Source organism: Symphalangus syndactylus, chromosome 22 (assembly GCF_028878055.3).
Source record: "Symphalangus syndactylus isolate Jambi chromosome 22, NHGRI_mSymSyn1-v2.1_pri, whole genome shotgun sequence".
NCBI classification, from domain to species: Eukaryota; Metazoa; Chordata; class Mammalia; order Primates; family Hylobatidae; genus Symphalangus; species Symphalangus syndactylus.
In genome coordinates this window covers 42,747,726-42,761,289 of record NC_072444.2, presented here as the reverse complement: position 1 = coordinate 42,761,289, position 13,564 = coordinate 42,747,726, and the positions used below count along the sequence as shown (strand labels likewise).

At 48.6% G+C, this 13,564-nt stretch overlaps 1 long non-coding RNA gene across 1 annotated transcript; it reads left to right on the top strand.

Annotated features, from left to right (window-relative positions):
- The first annotated feature begins 984 nt into the window (after positions 1–984).
- Positions 985–2,572, top strand: LOC129472471 (uncharacterized). Its single transcript, XR_008653954.2, has 2 exons — positions 985–1,303; positions 2,088–2,572. It is a non-coding gene; the product is annotated as an uncharacterized lncRNA (long non-coding RNA).
- Positions 2,573–13,564: the final 10,992 nt, after the last annotated feature.

The following is a 13,564-nucleotide window of genomic DNA, read 5'->3' as shown; positions in this document are numbered from 1 at the left end:
TAAAACAGTTCTTGTCACATGGAAGATGCTCAGTAAATAGTTTTTGGGTAAGTGAATGCAAGCCCTAAATAATGATACATAATGGTGGATGAGGGAGTTGAGATGGAAACAGTTTGTCTATGTCCAAGGGCAATGCTTTTATTGTAATGACTCACAGATTTTCAGGTGCAACAACCTTGCCTAAAACACAGACTTCAGTAGAGCGGCCAAAGGCAAATGCGCTCTGATTAAATAGCAGTGTGAAGCAGGTGTATAACTGTGTGGAAAGTTGTTGACCCCACCCACAGATCCACCCTGAGGTGTTCCCCGGAACACCAGGGCTCCCTGGAACCATCTGCATGTCACACTCAAATGCATGCTGCCTGGTTTGAGTCCCTCTGACCGCTTGTCTCCCCAGTGTCACCTGGTTGGCTGGATAGCTGGAAGGGGCAGTGAGGCCCTGATGTCTCTGGGAGAAAGAGGCCCTGAGAGGCAGTGCTCACTCACCAGCTTTGAGGCTTTCCTCAAGGAAGCCCCCCTACGACCCGCTCCTGGATCCCACAAGCCAAGGCTCCATGCCTCAGAGACTGAAGAGCTCGGGTCCCACACAGCTCACTCCAGGGGGTTGGGAGGCCTCGGTTGTGTGACCCCAGACAATGAACCTTGGCTAGGTTGGACCTTGATGCTCCTGGCCTGCTTATCTAGTAACACAAAGGATTTCTAATTTAAATGATAATAACAAATTGGAAAAAAAATGCTTGCATGCGTTCAGTGAACTGTGACCATCATGCCTGTGACTCCTGGATCCGGTGCTGACGAACATTATTAAGCCCTTATCTACGACGCCCACACTGAGCACCTTGCTGATGGAATTAGCAGAACAGGTGTGGTATTCTATACCTTGTGCTCTTCAGAACACATGCCCCCCTTGTCTTGTCAGAGCAATAACTGAGAGAATGTTGTTAAAATGAGAGAGCAGTCACAAAGAAGTTGACATTCTTTCTTTTTTTTTTTTTTTTGAGACAGAGTCTTGCTCTGTCGCCCAGGCTGGAGTGCAGTGGCGCAATCTCGGCTCACTGCAAGCTCCGCCTCCCAGGGTCACGCCATTCTCCTGCCTCAGCCTCTCTGGTAGCTGGGACTACAGGTGCCCGCCACCACGCCCGGCTAATTTTTCGTATTTTTAATAGAGACGGGGTTTCACCATGTTAGCCAGGATGGTCTCGATCTCCTGACCTTGTGATCTGCCCGCCTCGGCCTCCCAAAGTGCTGGGATTACAGGCTTGAGCCACCGCGCCCGGCCAAGAAGTTGACATTCTTTCTTAAGGTAAGTTAAGAGAACACGTTTTCAGATGGAAAACCGTGTTTCCTTTTTACTCTTTTCTGTCCAGAGTCAGGGATATGGAGTAAATCCATCACCAGGAGAACACTTTTCTCTTCTAGAATTGCTGATGAATCATTAAATAAAGCCGGGGCCACCAGCAGAGTGGCCTTCTGGCAGATGGCTGCGGCTTGGGAAATGCAAATCTTCTCTCGGCTCAGCTATGTGGTTCTTCTTTCTTCAAGAAGCCAAAATACTGGGTGTACCCCACAAAGTCAGAACTGGGCACAGACAGGAAAGGCTGGCTGTCAGCACCTTGCTGGCCATGGTCGTGGACAAAGCAGTCACTCCAAGCATGGGTGCAGGAGCGCCAGAAGGCGCTGGGTGCTAACATTTAGGAGGCAGCATGGACAGTGGAGGGCTACAGAGGAGGCCCCACGTGAGGCACAGAACGAGGGTCCACTGGCTGCCTGCACTGCCTGGTGCTCCTGCTATGGTGGCAGAAGGCCAGGCCCCTAGCAGGACTGCTGCTGTGTGGATTCTGATGCCACTAATGACTCATCGTGCATCTGGGCCTCTGACTCTGGGTGCCTCTTAGGGCTGAGATAAGGATGAGGGGAGAGAACAAATGCGAAATGCCCAGGCTTACTCTCAGCACCAGGTGGTCTGTGCAGCCCAGGAGCCTGGAGGCAAGCCTTCGCAGGAGCCCGAGGGATCCAAACTGAAGCACTGTTTTCTGACATCTTGCATTTAAACCTAACATTTTGCATGAATTTCTTTTCCACCGCAGGCTTGTATGAATAAAAACAGATGACTTCCCCTCATAGTTAAACAGAACTGACACGTACTGGTGGCTCCTGGCCCATGGCGCACACTGAGGAGGAACAACAATAGTTACCACGAAAGGTGATAACTGGTCCTTTTAGAAAGCTGTGGAAGTGGGCACTGGAAGATGTGTTTGCCTCAGCTGCAGACGGGTGTGACACATCAAGGGAGCCCTCCTGGCCCGTCCTGCCCTGTACCGAATTTCACCTGGTGCTCACTCTCCCACATCTTCTGCTTCAGGAAAGCCCACCACGCCTCTGTCTGGGAAGGCAGCCTATTATGCCAGCCCCATAACCTTTCCTCTTGCCACTCCATGTCCCCGCCCACTCCCACCTGGACACTTACAGGACTCCAGCACTGCCTCCTCCAAGAAGCCTTCCTGGACTCTGTCAGCCCACATTGGGCTTGTTAACACTGATTATCTGAAGAATTTGGGGTATCACCTCATGACTTGCTGTGCTACATTCCATCACCACCTTGCCCAAGACTCACAAGCAGCAGGTGACAGTCCAGATTCAAATCTGGGTCTGCCTGGCTGAGCACCCATGGCTTCTCTGCAGACTTAGCCACAGCTGCAGCCCCTCGTCTGCCCCATCTGTTTCATCATCTCCTCACCGAGTTTCTGGGTGCTCCTGATACTGTTCTGTTTGTGAGGCTGGGCCCTGAGAAGGTACCCAGAAAGCCTTAAGCATTCATGGAAATGAGCCCACAGGCTGTGCGATCCAGCACGAGAGTGGTCCACAAGAGCAGCCGTGGCACAGCCAGGCTTTAACCTCCTTCTGCTTGGGCTCATGCTCCGCTGAACCATGGAAGTCTTGTGATAGAGTAAGGATGGGGTGGTGTGGGAGGCGAGGAGGAGGATGGGTACACATGTTGCCATTAGTCAGCCTTGTCTTAGCCACCAAATCGGGGCAGGACCTCCTTCACGCGAGGGTCTAATGGTTTATGGTTTTCCCTACAATGTGAGTGCTCAGAAGAGAAAGACTATTCTATTATACTCACCCCCATGTCCAACATGGTGCCTGGAGCACAGTGAATGCTCACTCCCAGTGCAGGGATGATCGGCTGATGGGCTGGGGAGGGAGAGGAAGTCTGGGGTTCTCTTTCGTCCTAGCTGGGAATCCTGACCGGCTGCTAGGCCCACTTCAGCATCTATAAAACAAGGCATGTCGCTGATCTTCGGGCTGCTGGGAGGAATAGTGATTTCACATAAGAGAGGCACCACCTGGCACCAGATAGCAGGTCCTTCAGTTTTGTCTCAAGGTGGCCGAGGACGCCTGGGGGTGTCCCAGGAGGGAAGCTGAGGCCAGGTCTGGGGTATGGAGAAAGTTGGGCAGGGGTAATATGCATGCCCTGGGTGTGCCTGTATTTGCCATTTTGTCTTTGCAAGAACTCAGAAGAGTAATAATTTGTAGTTCTTCTCATGGAAAGAGTGAAGGGAGCCCCATCATGCCCCGTGAGGCTGCTCTGCACCTGGCTCTCCTGTTCTGTGGCCCTGCCTTCCACGATGTCAGAATACATCATCTAGTTAACTGGCTCTGGCGTGGGGCGCCAGGAGGGAAACCAGGTGGGGAGATTGGCAATGAGACAGAAATGACTCGTTTTGCCACTGGTTGTGTTGGCATTTTGTAGACACAGCCCTGAGTTCACTCGCTGCATCACCTCCCACATCAGGCCATTAGGAAGGGAATTTTTTGTGTAGAGTATAAAATATTGATTGTCCATCTTTCTTAACATTTTAATTGCATTTCAGAGAACACTGAGCTGCAGTCAATGTGGGGCTGCCTGGTTTCCCTTTGCCCTCAGGGGAACAGATAATCTGGAGAAACAAGAATGAAGAAAGCAGCCTTATAAATAAACCAGAAGAATTAGAGTGAGGACAGCTCTACCCAGCCTGGCTGGCAGCTGGCCACACTGCAAACCCGCTTGTGGGAAAGCTCGTTTTTGGGGTGCAAAAGAAAAATACTGAAATCAGCTTTCTGGTGTGGAAACTCAGGCAAGTGCAGGCACATACGCTCACCTTGGCTGTTCCCAGAAGTGCCTAAGCTGCCACGTGCTATCTAGCTGTGTCCTGCTGAGCTGCCTGAGCACAGGGACCATGTCCCATTGCACAGGTCATGCAGATGGGCAGCAGGTGCCAGGAACCCAAGTGGCAGAAGGTAGAGGTGAGGGAGCCCTGAGAAGCTGGCCTTTCAGGGCTCATAGGGAGCCATAGAGCGTTTCTGTTCCATGGGGAGTGCATGTTCTGGGGAGTGCAGAGAGGCAGGAGACCCTCCAGGCCCTTCCTTCAATGCACACCATCAGTGAGTGCTGTCCTTGGAGTTCTGAGGCTCTGGCGGAAAGAAGAGGCATCGATCCAGTTTTAAACCATCGCTAAATAAGCCTGGGGTTATAAATTAAATATAACCAAGCAAAGGGCCTCCAGAAACTGCCCGAAGCTTGGTTGTGTTTAGAAAGCTTCCCAGCTCCCTCCAGGCCATGCGGTCTCTCCAGGTTCTGACTGAGGGCTGGAGTTGCTGGCTCCATTTACTTGGTGCCTGTCATTTTCTGCTTCGTGATTTATTTTGTGCTGGCATCTTCTACAGCTATTTAACTTTTCACGAGTGTGCATGTCTCATCTTTCTGCCTATATTGCAAAATGCCTCAGGGGTTGAGACTGCACCATATGCTTCAGAATCAGCATTTGATCTCTGTTTTGAAAGGTCCTCTTCTCCCAGGGTCTCACTTTGCGGGCGAAGGACCCTAGCCTGAAAGTTCGAATGAGTCTCCTGGGCTAAAGGAGGTATGGGGCAGGGCTGGGCTGGAACTCAGCTCTCCCGAGGCTGAGGCTTCCCAGCACTGTTGCAAAGACTGAATTGCTGCTTTTCCACACTAGGTGAGAGGGGCACACCCCTCAAAGTTAACACACACAGTGGATCATCTTTCCTTCCTTTATTAAGCAAAATCATTTTCACTGATAATCGTGCAATAACCAGTAACGGTTTCTTGAGTCATTCTTTAGTTTAAGACAATAAATTATTAAAAAAGAAAAACTTTTAATTTCAAATATATCATTAAATTCAATAAACTATTTCATGTATGAAATAAAGTTTGCACTTACCAAACAAAAGATACCTTGTGATCTCTGCTGCTTCACTGTGTTGGATTTTCAACATAAGAGGGAAGTCCATGTGGTCACCTGCAGCCACAGTGTTGGGATAGCTCTGGGGACAGGTGATTCCCTTTACAATCACTGTGAGACCATTGCTTCTTTTGAGTGTACTATTAGAATATAAGAACATGAAGTACCACAGGGCTGGGGTCGCGAACTGCACCTGAGCAGGATTTGAATTTAAAAAAAAAAAAAGGTGAATAGCTGAATTGCTGTGAGTTGTGGGGCATTCCATATAACTCGGAGTTCTCTGAATCAACTTCCCTGTAGGGTATAATATTTATTGAAGAGTGTGTCATGTCTTCTTTTGAGAAGTGTCTGTTCATATCCTTTGCCCACTTTTTGATGGGGTTGTTTTTTTTTTTTCCTTGTAAATTTGTTTAAGTTCCTTGTAGATTCTGGATATTAGATCTTTGTCAGATGGGTAGATTCCAAAAATGTTCTCCCATTCTGTAGGTTGCCTGTTCACTCTGATGATAGTTTCTTTTGCTGTGCAGAAGCTCTTTAGTTTAATTAGGTCCTGTTTTCCAATTTTAGCTTTTGTTGCCATTGCTTTTGGCATTTTCATCATGAAGTCTTTGCCCATGCCTATGTTCTGAATGGCCAACAAATATATGAAAAGAAGCTCAATTATCCCTGATCATTAGAGAAATGCAAATCAAAAACCATAATGAGATACCATCTCATGCCAGTCAGAATGGTGAACATTAAAAAGTCAGGGAACAACAGATGCTGGTGAGGCTGTGGAGAAATAGGAATGCTTTTACGCTGTTGGTGGGAGTGTAAATTAGTTCAACCATTGTGGAAGACAGTATGATGATTCCTCAAGGATCTAGAACCAAAAATACCATTTGACCCAGCAATCCCATTACTGGATATACACCCAAAGGAATATAAGTCATTCTACTATAAAGACACATGCACAGGGATGTCTATTGCAGTACCATTCACAATAGCAAAGTCACGGAACCAACTCAAATGGCCATCAATGATAGACTGGATAAAGAAAATCTGCGGAACAGGCAAGTTTGTTACATAGGTATACATGTGCCAACCATGGCACATGTATACCTATGTAACATGTCCCTTATACACCATGGGACACTATGCGGCCATGGCCTGGTGCGGTGGCTCACACCTGTAATCCCAGCACTTTGGGAGGCAGAGGCAGGAGAATCATTTGAGGTCAGGAGTTTCAGACCAGCCTGGCCAACATGGCAAAACCTTGTCTATACTAAAAATAAAAATAAAAATAAATTAGCCAGGCGTGGTGGTGGGCACCTATAATCCCAGCTACTGGGGAGGCTGAGGCAGGAGAATCTCTTGAACCCAGGAGGTGGAGGTTGCAGTGAGCCAAGATTGCACCATTGCATTCTAGCCTGGGCTACAGAGCAAGACTCCACCTCAAAAAAAGGAAAAAAGAAAAAAAAAACAGAATACTATGCCACCATAAAAAGGAATGAGATCGTGCCCTTTGCAGGGTCATGGATGAAGCTGGAAGCCATCACCCTCAGCAAACTAACACAGGAACAGAAAACCAAACACACTCATGAGTGGGAGCCGAACAGTGAGAACACACGTACACAGGGAGGGGAACATCACAGGGGCCTGTGGGGGGGGCGGTGGGAGGCAAGGGGAGGGAACTTAGAGGATGGGTCAATAGGTGCAGCAAACCACTACGGCACATGTACACCTATGTAACAAACCTGCACGTTCTGCACATGTGTCCCAGAACTTAAAGTAAAATTAAAAACAAAAAGGATATGTGGTGAAGATCTGCTAATTTGAGACCTACATTTATATTATTAAAACTGAAGAGTAACCATGGCAATTGTTTAGAACTCAGACCAATACAAGATGTTTGTGGAGAGAAGCATGTTATTGCCAACATTCTTTAGAATGGTGGTAATAAAAACTTGGTGACAATCAACTTTTAGTAAGTTTTCATATTTTTTTAAAATCCCCTCCAGGCAATGCATCCCCTATTGCCGACCCCTGGGTGGGCTGTTCCCACCACCGCAGCCTCAGCATGGCTCTGTTGCTGCGGATGGTTTGTGATAATCGTATGTCGTCTGAGGGGTGGGACTCTAGACACCCTCCTAGTCTAGCTGTGTGCATCAGAAGGTCCCTAGTGGGTGAGAATAATGATTAGCAAAGGAGCGCTTGCTATTTGGCTTTGGTCCTAATACCCTGAGTGGAATCTCAGAGAGCATGGCTGGTCCACATGGAGGCTTCCTGTATAGACCAGAGGGGCTACAGGACCTAGAATGAAGCCAGATGAATGAACCACTCTTTCAATGAGGCTCACATGTGTGACTTTCAACTCTGCTGCCAAGGAACATGCTGGCATTGGTAAGCAGGTCAGCCTGTAGGAGAGGGAGAATCACTGAGAGGGAGATGGGGTGTCCACCCACATCTGGAGCTTCCCCCATTCCTTGTTCCCCATCTTAGGATTCACGGGTCAGTACAGCACACCAGGACCACCAGACCCTGCCACTGGCATTGAAGAAGGAGTTCAAATAGAGAAGAGAGAGGGGAAGAGCTTAGGCAAATGACAAACCCTGCATTTTCGAAGCCATCAACAGCATTACATTTGGGGGCAAATAAATTAATCCATATTTAAAATTTCAGATGATTTTAAGAAGCCTGAGGCGGAATAACGCACACCAGGGCCTCCATGCCAAGTGAGCTCCACCAGCCAGGGAGAGGCATTGGCTTAGAATGAGCCTTGGATGGCACCTGTGGTAGTCAGCCTAGGAGGGCACCCATCCTGCAATTATGGAGGCAGTGTCTTTTTTGGCAAATAAATGAGAATGGAGATCACATGAGCTACTCTTTTCACACAGAGAACAGATCTTGATTAATTTTTCTCAGGCTGTAGGATATTGTTGGTTCTAAATGAACTGGCTCTTACTCTTTAATTCTCTGTCGAGATCATGTATAACAATTCTTTTCGATTCCTTGGTTGATTGCAAAAGTTCTTATTTTTTTAATGATCTCTTTAAAATCCAGAGAGTTGCCTGTAGCCAAGGTGATTTGAGTACCCACTTTAAGAGGACTTGCTTTGACACCTTTCATGAAGTATTATTGCAAAATCTCTCCACTGAGTCTGGAGAATACCAGGGGAAGTTTACGCAATTTAACAAGGAAATCTGCAGAAGCTGCTCTTGGCTCCTTCTGTCCCGTTATTTTTGCCATTTCTGAGCACATAGAGTTTAACAAATTTTCACTAATGTTTGAGGCTTCTTTCCTCAGCACCTAAATATGCAACTTAGTAAGATGCTTTTGCCAAAAGCCTCTTGTAACCTCAAGCTTCTTGTATCCTTGAGCTATTACTGACAAATGTCCGACATGTAACAGAGTGCGTGGTCATGTGTGGTTGTGCTGTTCTGGTGGAAATAGTGCAGTAGCTTCCATGGTGTAATACTGAGGCTTGAAAATAACAGGTCAGGGCATGGAGCCTTCACTGAGTTCCATCCACCATCCTCTTACAAGAGGTTTGACAATGAGCAAGGCATTGATTGCTTTATTTCTCCAAGGGACAGAAGAACTGGAAGAGACGGTACTCACGGCATTGACTCTTAGCAGCCACATCCGCATTACCAGAGCTGCCATGCCAGCCTGTTATCACTTGCACACATGTGAGGACACAGCATCGTATGTGGTGGTACTAATTCTGCTCTGAACACAGGACTCTAGTGAGCGTCTCACCGCTGCTCAGCTGGGCTCCACATAGGAGCAGCCCATGGTGCCCCTAGAAGTCACTCACCAGAAATAGTCACACTGCATTCTAAAATCCAAAGCACCAACGAACCTCGCATGGTCTGAATGTGAGGGAGACCCAGCATGCACTGGTGACGCACGCATTGGTAAGTGTCACCCCGACTATTTAGGCAGGCATTGCTGCTTTCAGCTGGGCTGTCCTAGGTGCATGTACGTTTGCCACATTTAGCATCTAAACCATGCAAGCACACTCATGGCCCCACAAAGGATGGCTTTCATTACGGGGGCGATTGTCTCAGAGTGAGGACCAGAGGCTGGGATCAGCCCCACAAACCCAGGAGTTTGCAGCATGACAAGCGAAAGCCAACTCCAGCAAAACCTCCTCCCTCCATCAGACCCAGTGACAGAAAGTGCTGGCCCTCTCTGTGCATATGTCTCCCATGGGCATAAGATTCCGGAGGACTCTAGCTTCCCTCTGGGGCTGGTGGCCAACGTGAGTGATGTCACTGGCTGCTGGGCAGTGGGGTGACAGCATACACCAGCCTCTAAGCAGTGAGGACAAGTGTGGGCCAAAGGCCCCGGGGCAGGCAGGAAGAGCACTCATCAGGGGCTGAAGTAGAGGCCAGCCGAGTCCTGGGAGGCCGGTGTGCACGGGCCTGTGGCATCACAACACAGCAGTCAGCTCCGTTCCTGGGCCACCCTGTGAAGAGAAGGGGCTGGAGAGCAGCCCCTCTGCCCGGCTTACCTTCCTGCCTCCTGGATGGTCTCTCGAGAAGCTGAATCTTGGGTCTTGGCGCCATGGTGGGTGCTATCAGATGTCTCTGGTCTCCTTCCTCTCAGTTCTGTTCTGTGTGTGTGGAGTGGTTCAGTGCCATTTCCCTGCCTGTGACACTCCCCTGGTGACAGCAGAGATTAGATCTCCCCTGGTGCCAGAGCTGCCCACAGTGCGCCTGGCTCACCTCTCAGGTTCTGCTCTGCCAGTGCGCTCCCCTGCTGCACATCAGGGGTTCCTAGCGAGTGCTAGGCTCCTTTTTGCTCTCGCAGGACCACAGAAGGCCTCCCCCTGCTGATCCGATCCTGCGTCCCCACTCCCCGGCCAACTGCCATTCCTTGAAACCCAGCTCAGTCCTCAGCCCCTGAGGCAGCTCCCTTGACTGACTTCCCAGGCACTCTGTGTGAATTTGGACTTTGACCACAGATCCTGGTTCTGTTTCCGTTCACCCCACCACTCACAGATTGCGGGATTCCTCAGGGGAAGGGCAAGGTGTGATTTGTCCACTTTTTCTAACCTTTAGCGCGTTCCATTGATATTAAATATTATGTTTGTGTTTGTGATGGAATTTGAAGATTTTCTTTTTATTTTGACAATTTGTTTTTCCTTTGTAGATTGTGAAGTCACTGGAGAGGGATGCAAAAGCCTTTCATCAATCATAGTTCTAAAGACCAAGCAGGAAAGTGTGAAATACGCCCACTGAGGCCAGTTATAAAAGCCAGATGCAAGCCAGAGCATCCTCCCTGGAGCTGTCAAATCCCTACTCGCCTTAGGGCTCAGTATGGTGGACTCTTCTGCAGGTATCGGGAGGTGTGCACGGGGCAGACGGCGCCTCTATCCTGTGCTCTGTGTGCTGCTGGGCTGGCCCTGGGGTGCAGCAAACTCTCCAGGGGCCTATAAGTCAAGCCTTGGGAGACAGCTTCTCCAGTTCTGATGGATTAAGCAAGAGGATAGGGCTGCTCTATTTTTTTTTTTTAATTTTTAGTAACTGTGTTCCTAAGCCTGGCTTGTAGTCAGGTTCAGGCATGGAGGGCAGCTGAGGCTTGCACTATAATTTCTTGCTACTTGCCATAATCCTGGAATCGCATCCCACTCTGGCCCAGGCCCGGAAGGCAGAACCTTTTCTCAGCCAAGAGCATGATGCCTGGTTGTTGTGGGGATGCCTGACCTCCCCTTTGGCATGGGCTGGAAAGCTGTCTGCACTCCACTCTTGACGGCAAAGATGTTGAAGGAAGAAGGAGACTTTAATTGACAGTCATTTCATCTTTGGCACCAGTTACCTAACGACAGAACCCATTGCGCTCCCTTGGGGGGAGCTGTGTTTTCATCCATTAGACAAAAGACAGAGAATGTGTCTCACGCATCTCTTCATTCCCTTCCATGAGCACAGGGTAAGTGACTAAGAAATGGTAACTGTATGGATAAATGAACTTAGACTAACCTCAACTATTTTTCTGGGACTCAGTACAGAGATGGATAACTTTTATAAGATACATAAGTTCAAAGGGCTTCACAAATGCCATCTGCACCATGACTAGAGGAGGAGGTATTATCCCATTTCACAGATGCAGGTGGTACAAGCATGTAACCATGCAGTGGAGTGGTGCTCTGTGTTCAAGCCAGGTCTGCCTCTGAGATCATTTTCCTCCTCAGAGACTTGCTTATCCTTTCATGTCCAGAGAAGAGGGTCTGCTTTGAGTGCATGCGAGCATGACACATATTCCTGAGGCTGCACATCACAGTACATGGCGGTTTGTGGGTTCCACTAGGTGGTGAGATATTTGAAGACATACAGGCTCCTGCAGCTCTTGGATGCTCCTGAGTCTGCTCTGATTGGGTGGAGCAGGTAGGCAAGAAGGGCTCCTGGAGTTCCAGAAGGAAGTAGTTGTGATGTCTGATGCCCGGAACCATGGTCAGCAAGGGGCACTGAAGGAGGGGGCAGGGGAGGAGCCTGGGTGAACAGAGACATGGGTGCCTGAGATGGTCACCAGGAACTTTCCTGTCTAGTTTCCGAGAACGTGAATCCAGCAGGGAGAGGAAGGAGACTGAGCACCTCCTGCAGCCAGCATCACTCTCAGGGATGAACTCTGGTGCAGTCTGGAGAAAAGCCACACCATCAGCTGGCCCTCCCGAAGGAGTGTTGAAAGTCCTGGGCTTGCAGTGGTGGTCTGAACTCAGGAGAGCTTCACTTTTCACCTGGGGAAGGAGTCATGTTGGAACTAATCATAAAAATGATTATGGAATTTGAGACATAATCCCATGTAGTAAAATGTTCCAGTGGGCAAGTTGGAACTAGAAGCATTACTCTTGGTCTCTTACTGTTAATCACAATGTGATTTGTTTGTTCAATATGGGTACAGAATATTTCTCCTATTTGTATAGTTCTGTTCTAGGCAAAAACAAAAAAAAAGAAAAGAAAAGTCATTAATGAAATGTTCCTGTGAATACAAGACATTTCGCAGTATTCTTGCCGGTGGTCCCCAAATCCTTCTTGATCAGTATTACTACATTTGACAGTCAAGAAATATAAGCCTTAACATGGTTCAGTATCCTTTTTTTTTTTTTTTTTTTGAGATGGAGTCTCGCTCTGTCGCCCAGGGTGGAGTGCAGTGGCGCAATCTCGGCTCACTGCAAGCTCCGCCTCCTGGGTTCACGCCATTCTCCTGCCTCAGCCTCCCGAGTAGCTGGGACTACAGGTGCCCACCACTACGCCCGGCTAATTTTTTGTATTTTTTAGTAGAGACGGGGTTTCACCGTGGTCTGGATCTCCTGACCTCGTGATCCGGCCACCTAGGCCTCCCAAAGTACTAGGATTATAAGCGTGAGTCACCGCACCCAGCTGAGTATCTTGCCCAGTTGTCACAGAAGAGAGCAGTTAGAGCACATTTACATGGAAGTCCTTCTAAAACTTTAGCTCTAAATCTGTTTGCAATTTAAGAAAGAAAATGGCTGGGTGCAGTGGCTAACGCCTGTAATCCCAGCACTTTGGGAGGCCAAGGCAGGGGGATCATGAGGTCAAGAAATCAAGAGCAGCCTGGCCAACACAGTGAAACCCTGTCTCTGCTAAAACTACAAAAATTAGCCAGGTGTGGTGGTGCGCACCTGTAATCGCAGCTACTTGGGAGGCTGAGACAGGAGAATCGCTTGAACCCCAGGAGGCGGAGGTTGCAGTGAGCTGAGATCGTGCCACTGCATTCCAGCCTGGTGATCAAGTGAGACTCCATCTAGAAAGAAAGAAAAAAAAAGAAAAAAAGAAAAGAAAAGAAAAGAAAAAAAGAAAAGAGAAAAGAAAAAAGAAAAGAAAAGAAAAAGAAAAAGAAGAAAAGAAACAGAAAACCTTCAATAGGCTTACATTCTGACTGAGGGATGAAAATGAGTGCCCAAGACATGATAGCACAATAAGAAGAATAAGACACCGAAGAGCTGGCAAGTTACTCAGCGATGAGTTTGAGCTCAGTGTGACTCTCCGTGGGATCTGGGCAACCAGCACAGTGAGGGGAGGGCAGCCTAAGGAGCAGCTTGTCTGCCTTCAGACACCTCACAGGGACAGATCAGAAACAGCTCTCTGAAGCCTGTCCCCTGTCAACGGTGGGCTGGGCCAAGGCAGGGCTACCTGGGAGGTGTGCTGAGGACTGGGGTAGGCCCTAGGGCCAGGGTGTATGGACCAGAGGCTGTAACAAATGGAGATAGCAGGTAGGCCTAGAAATCATGTGGGCCAGAGAGGCTCCCAGGAAGTCACAATGGTACATCTATCTGTGGAAGGACTGAGCATACAAGGAGAAGCCCAGATGGGAGG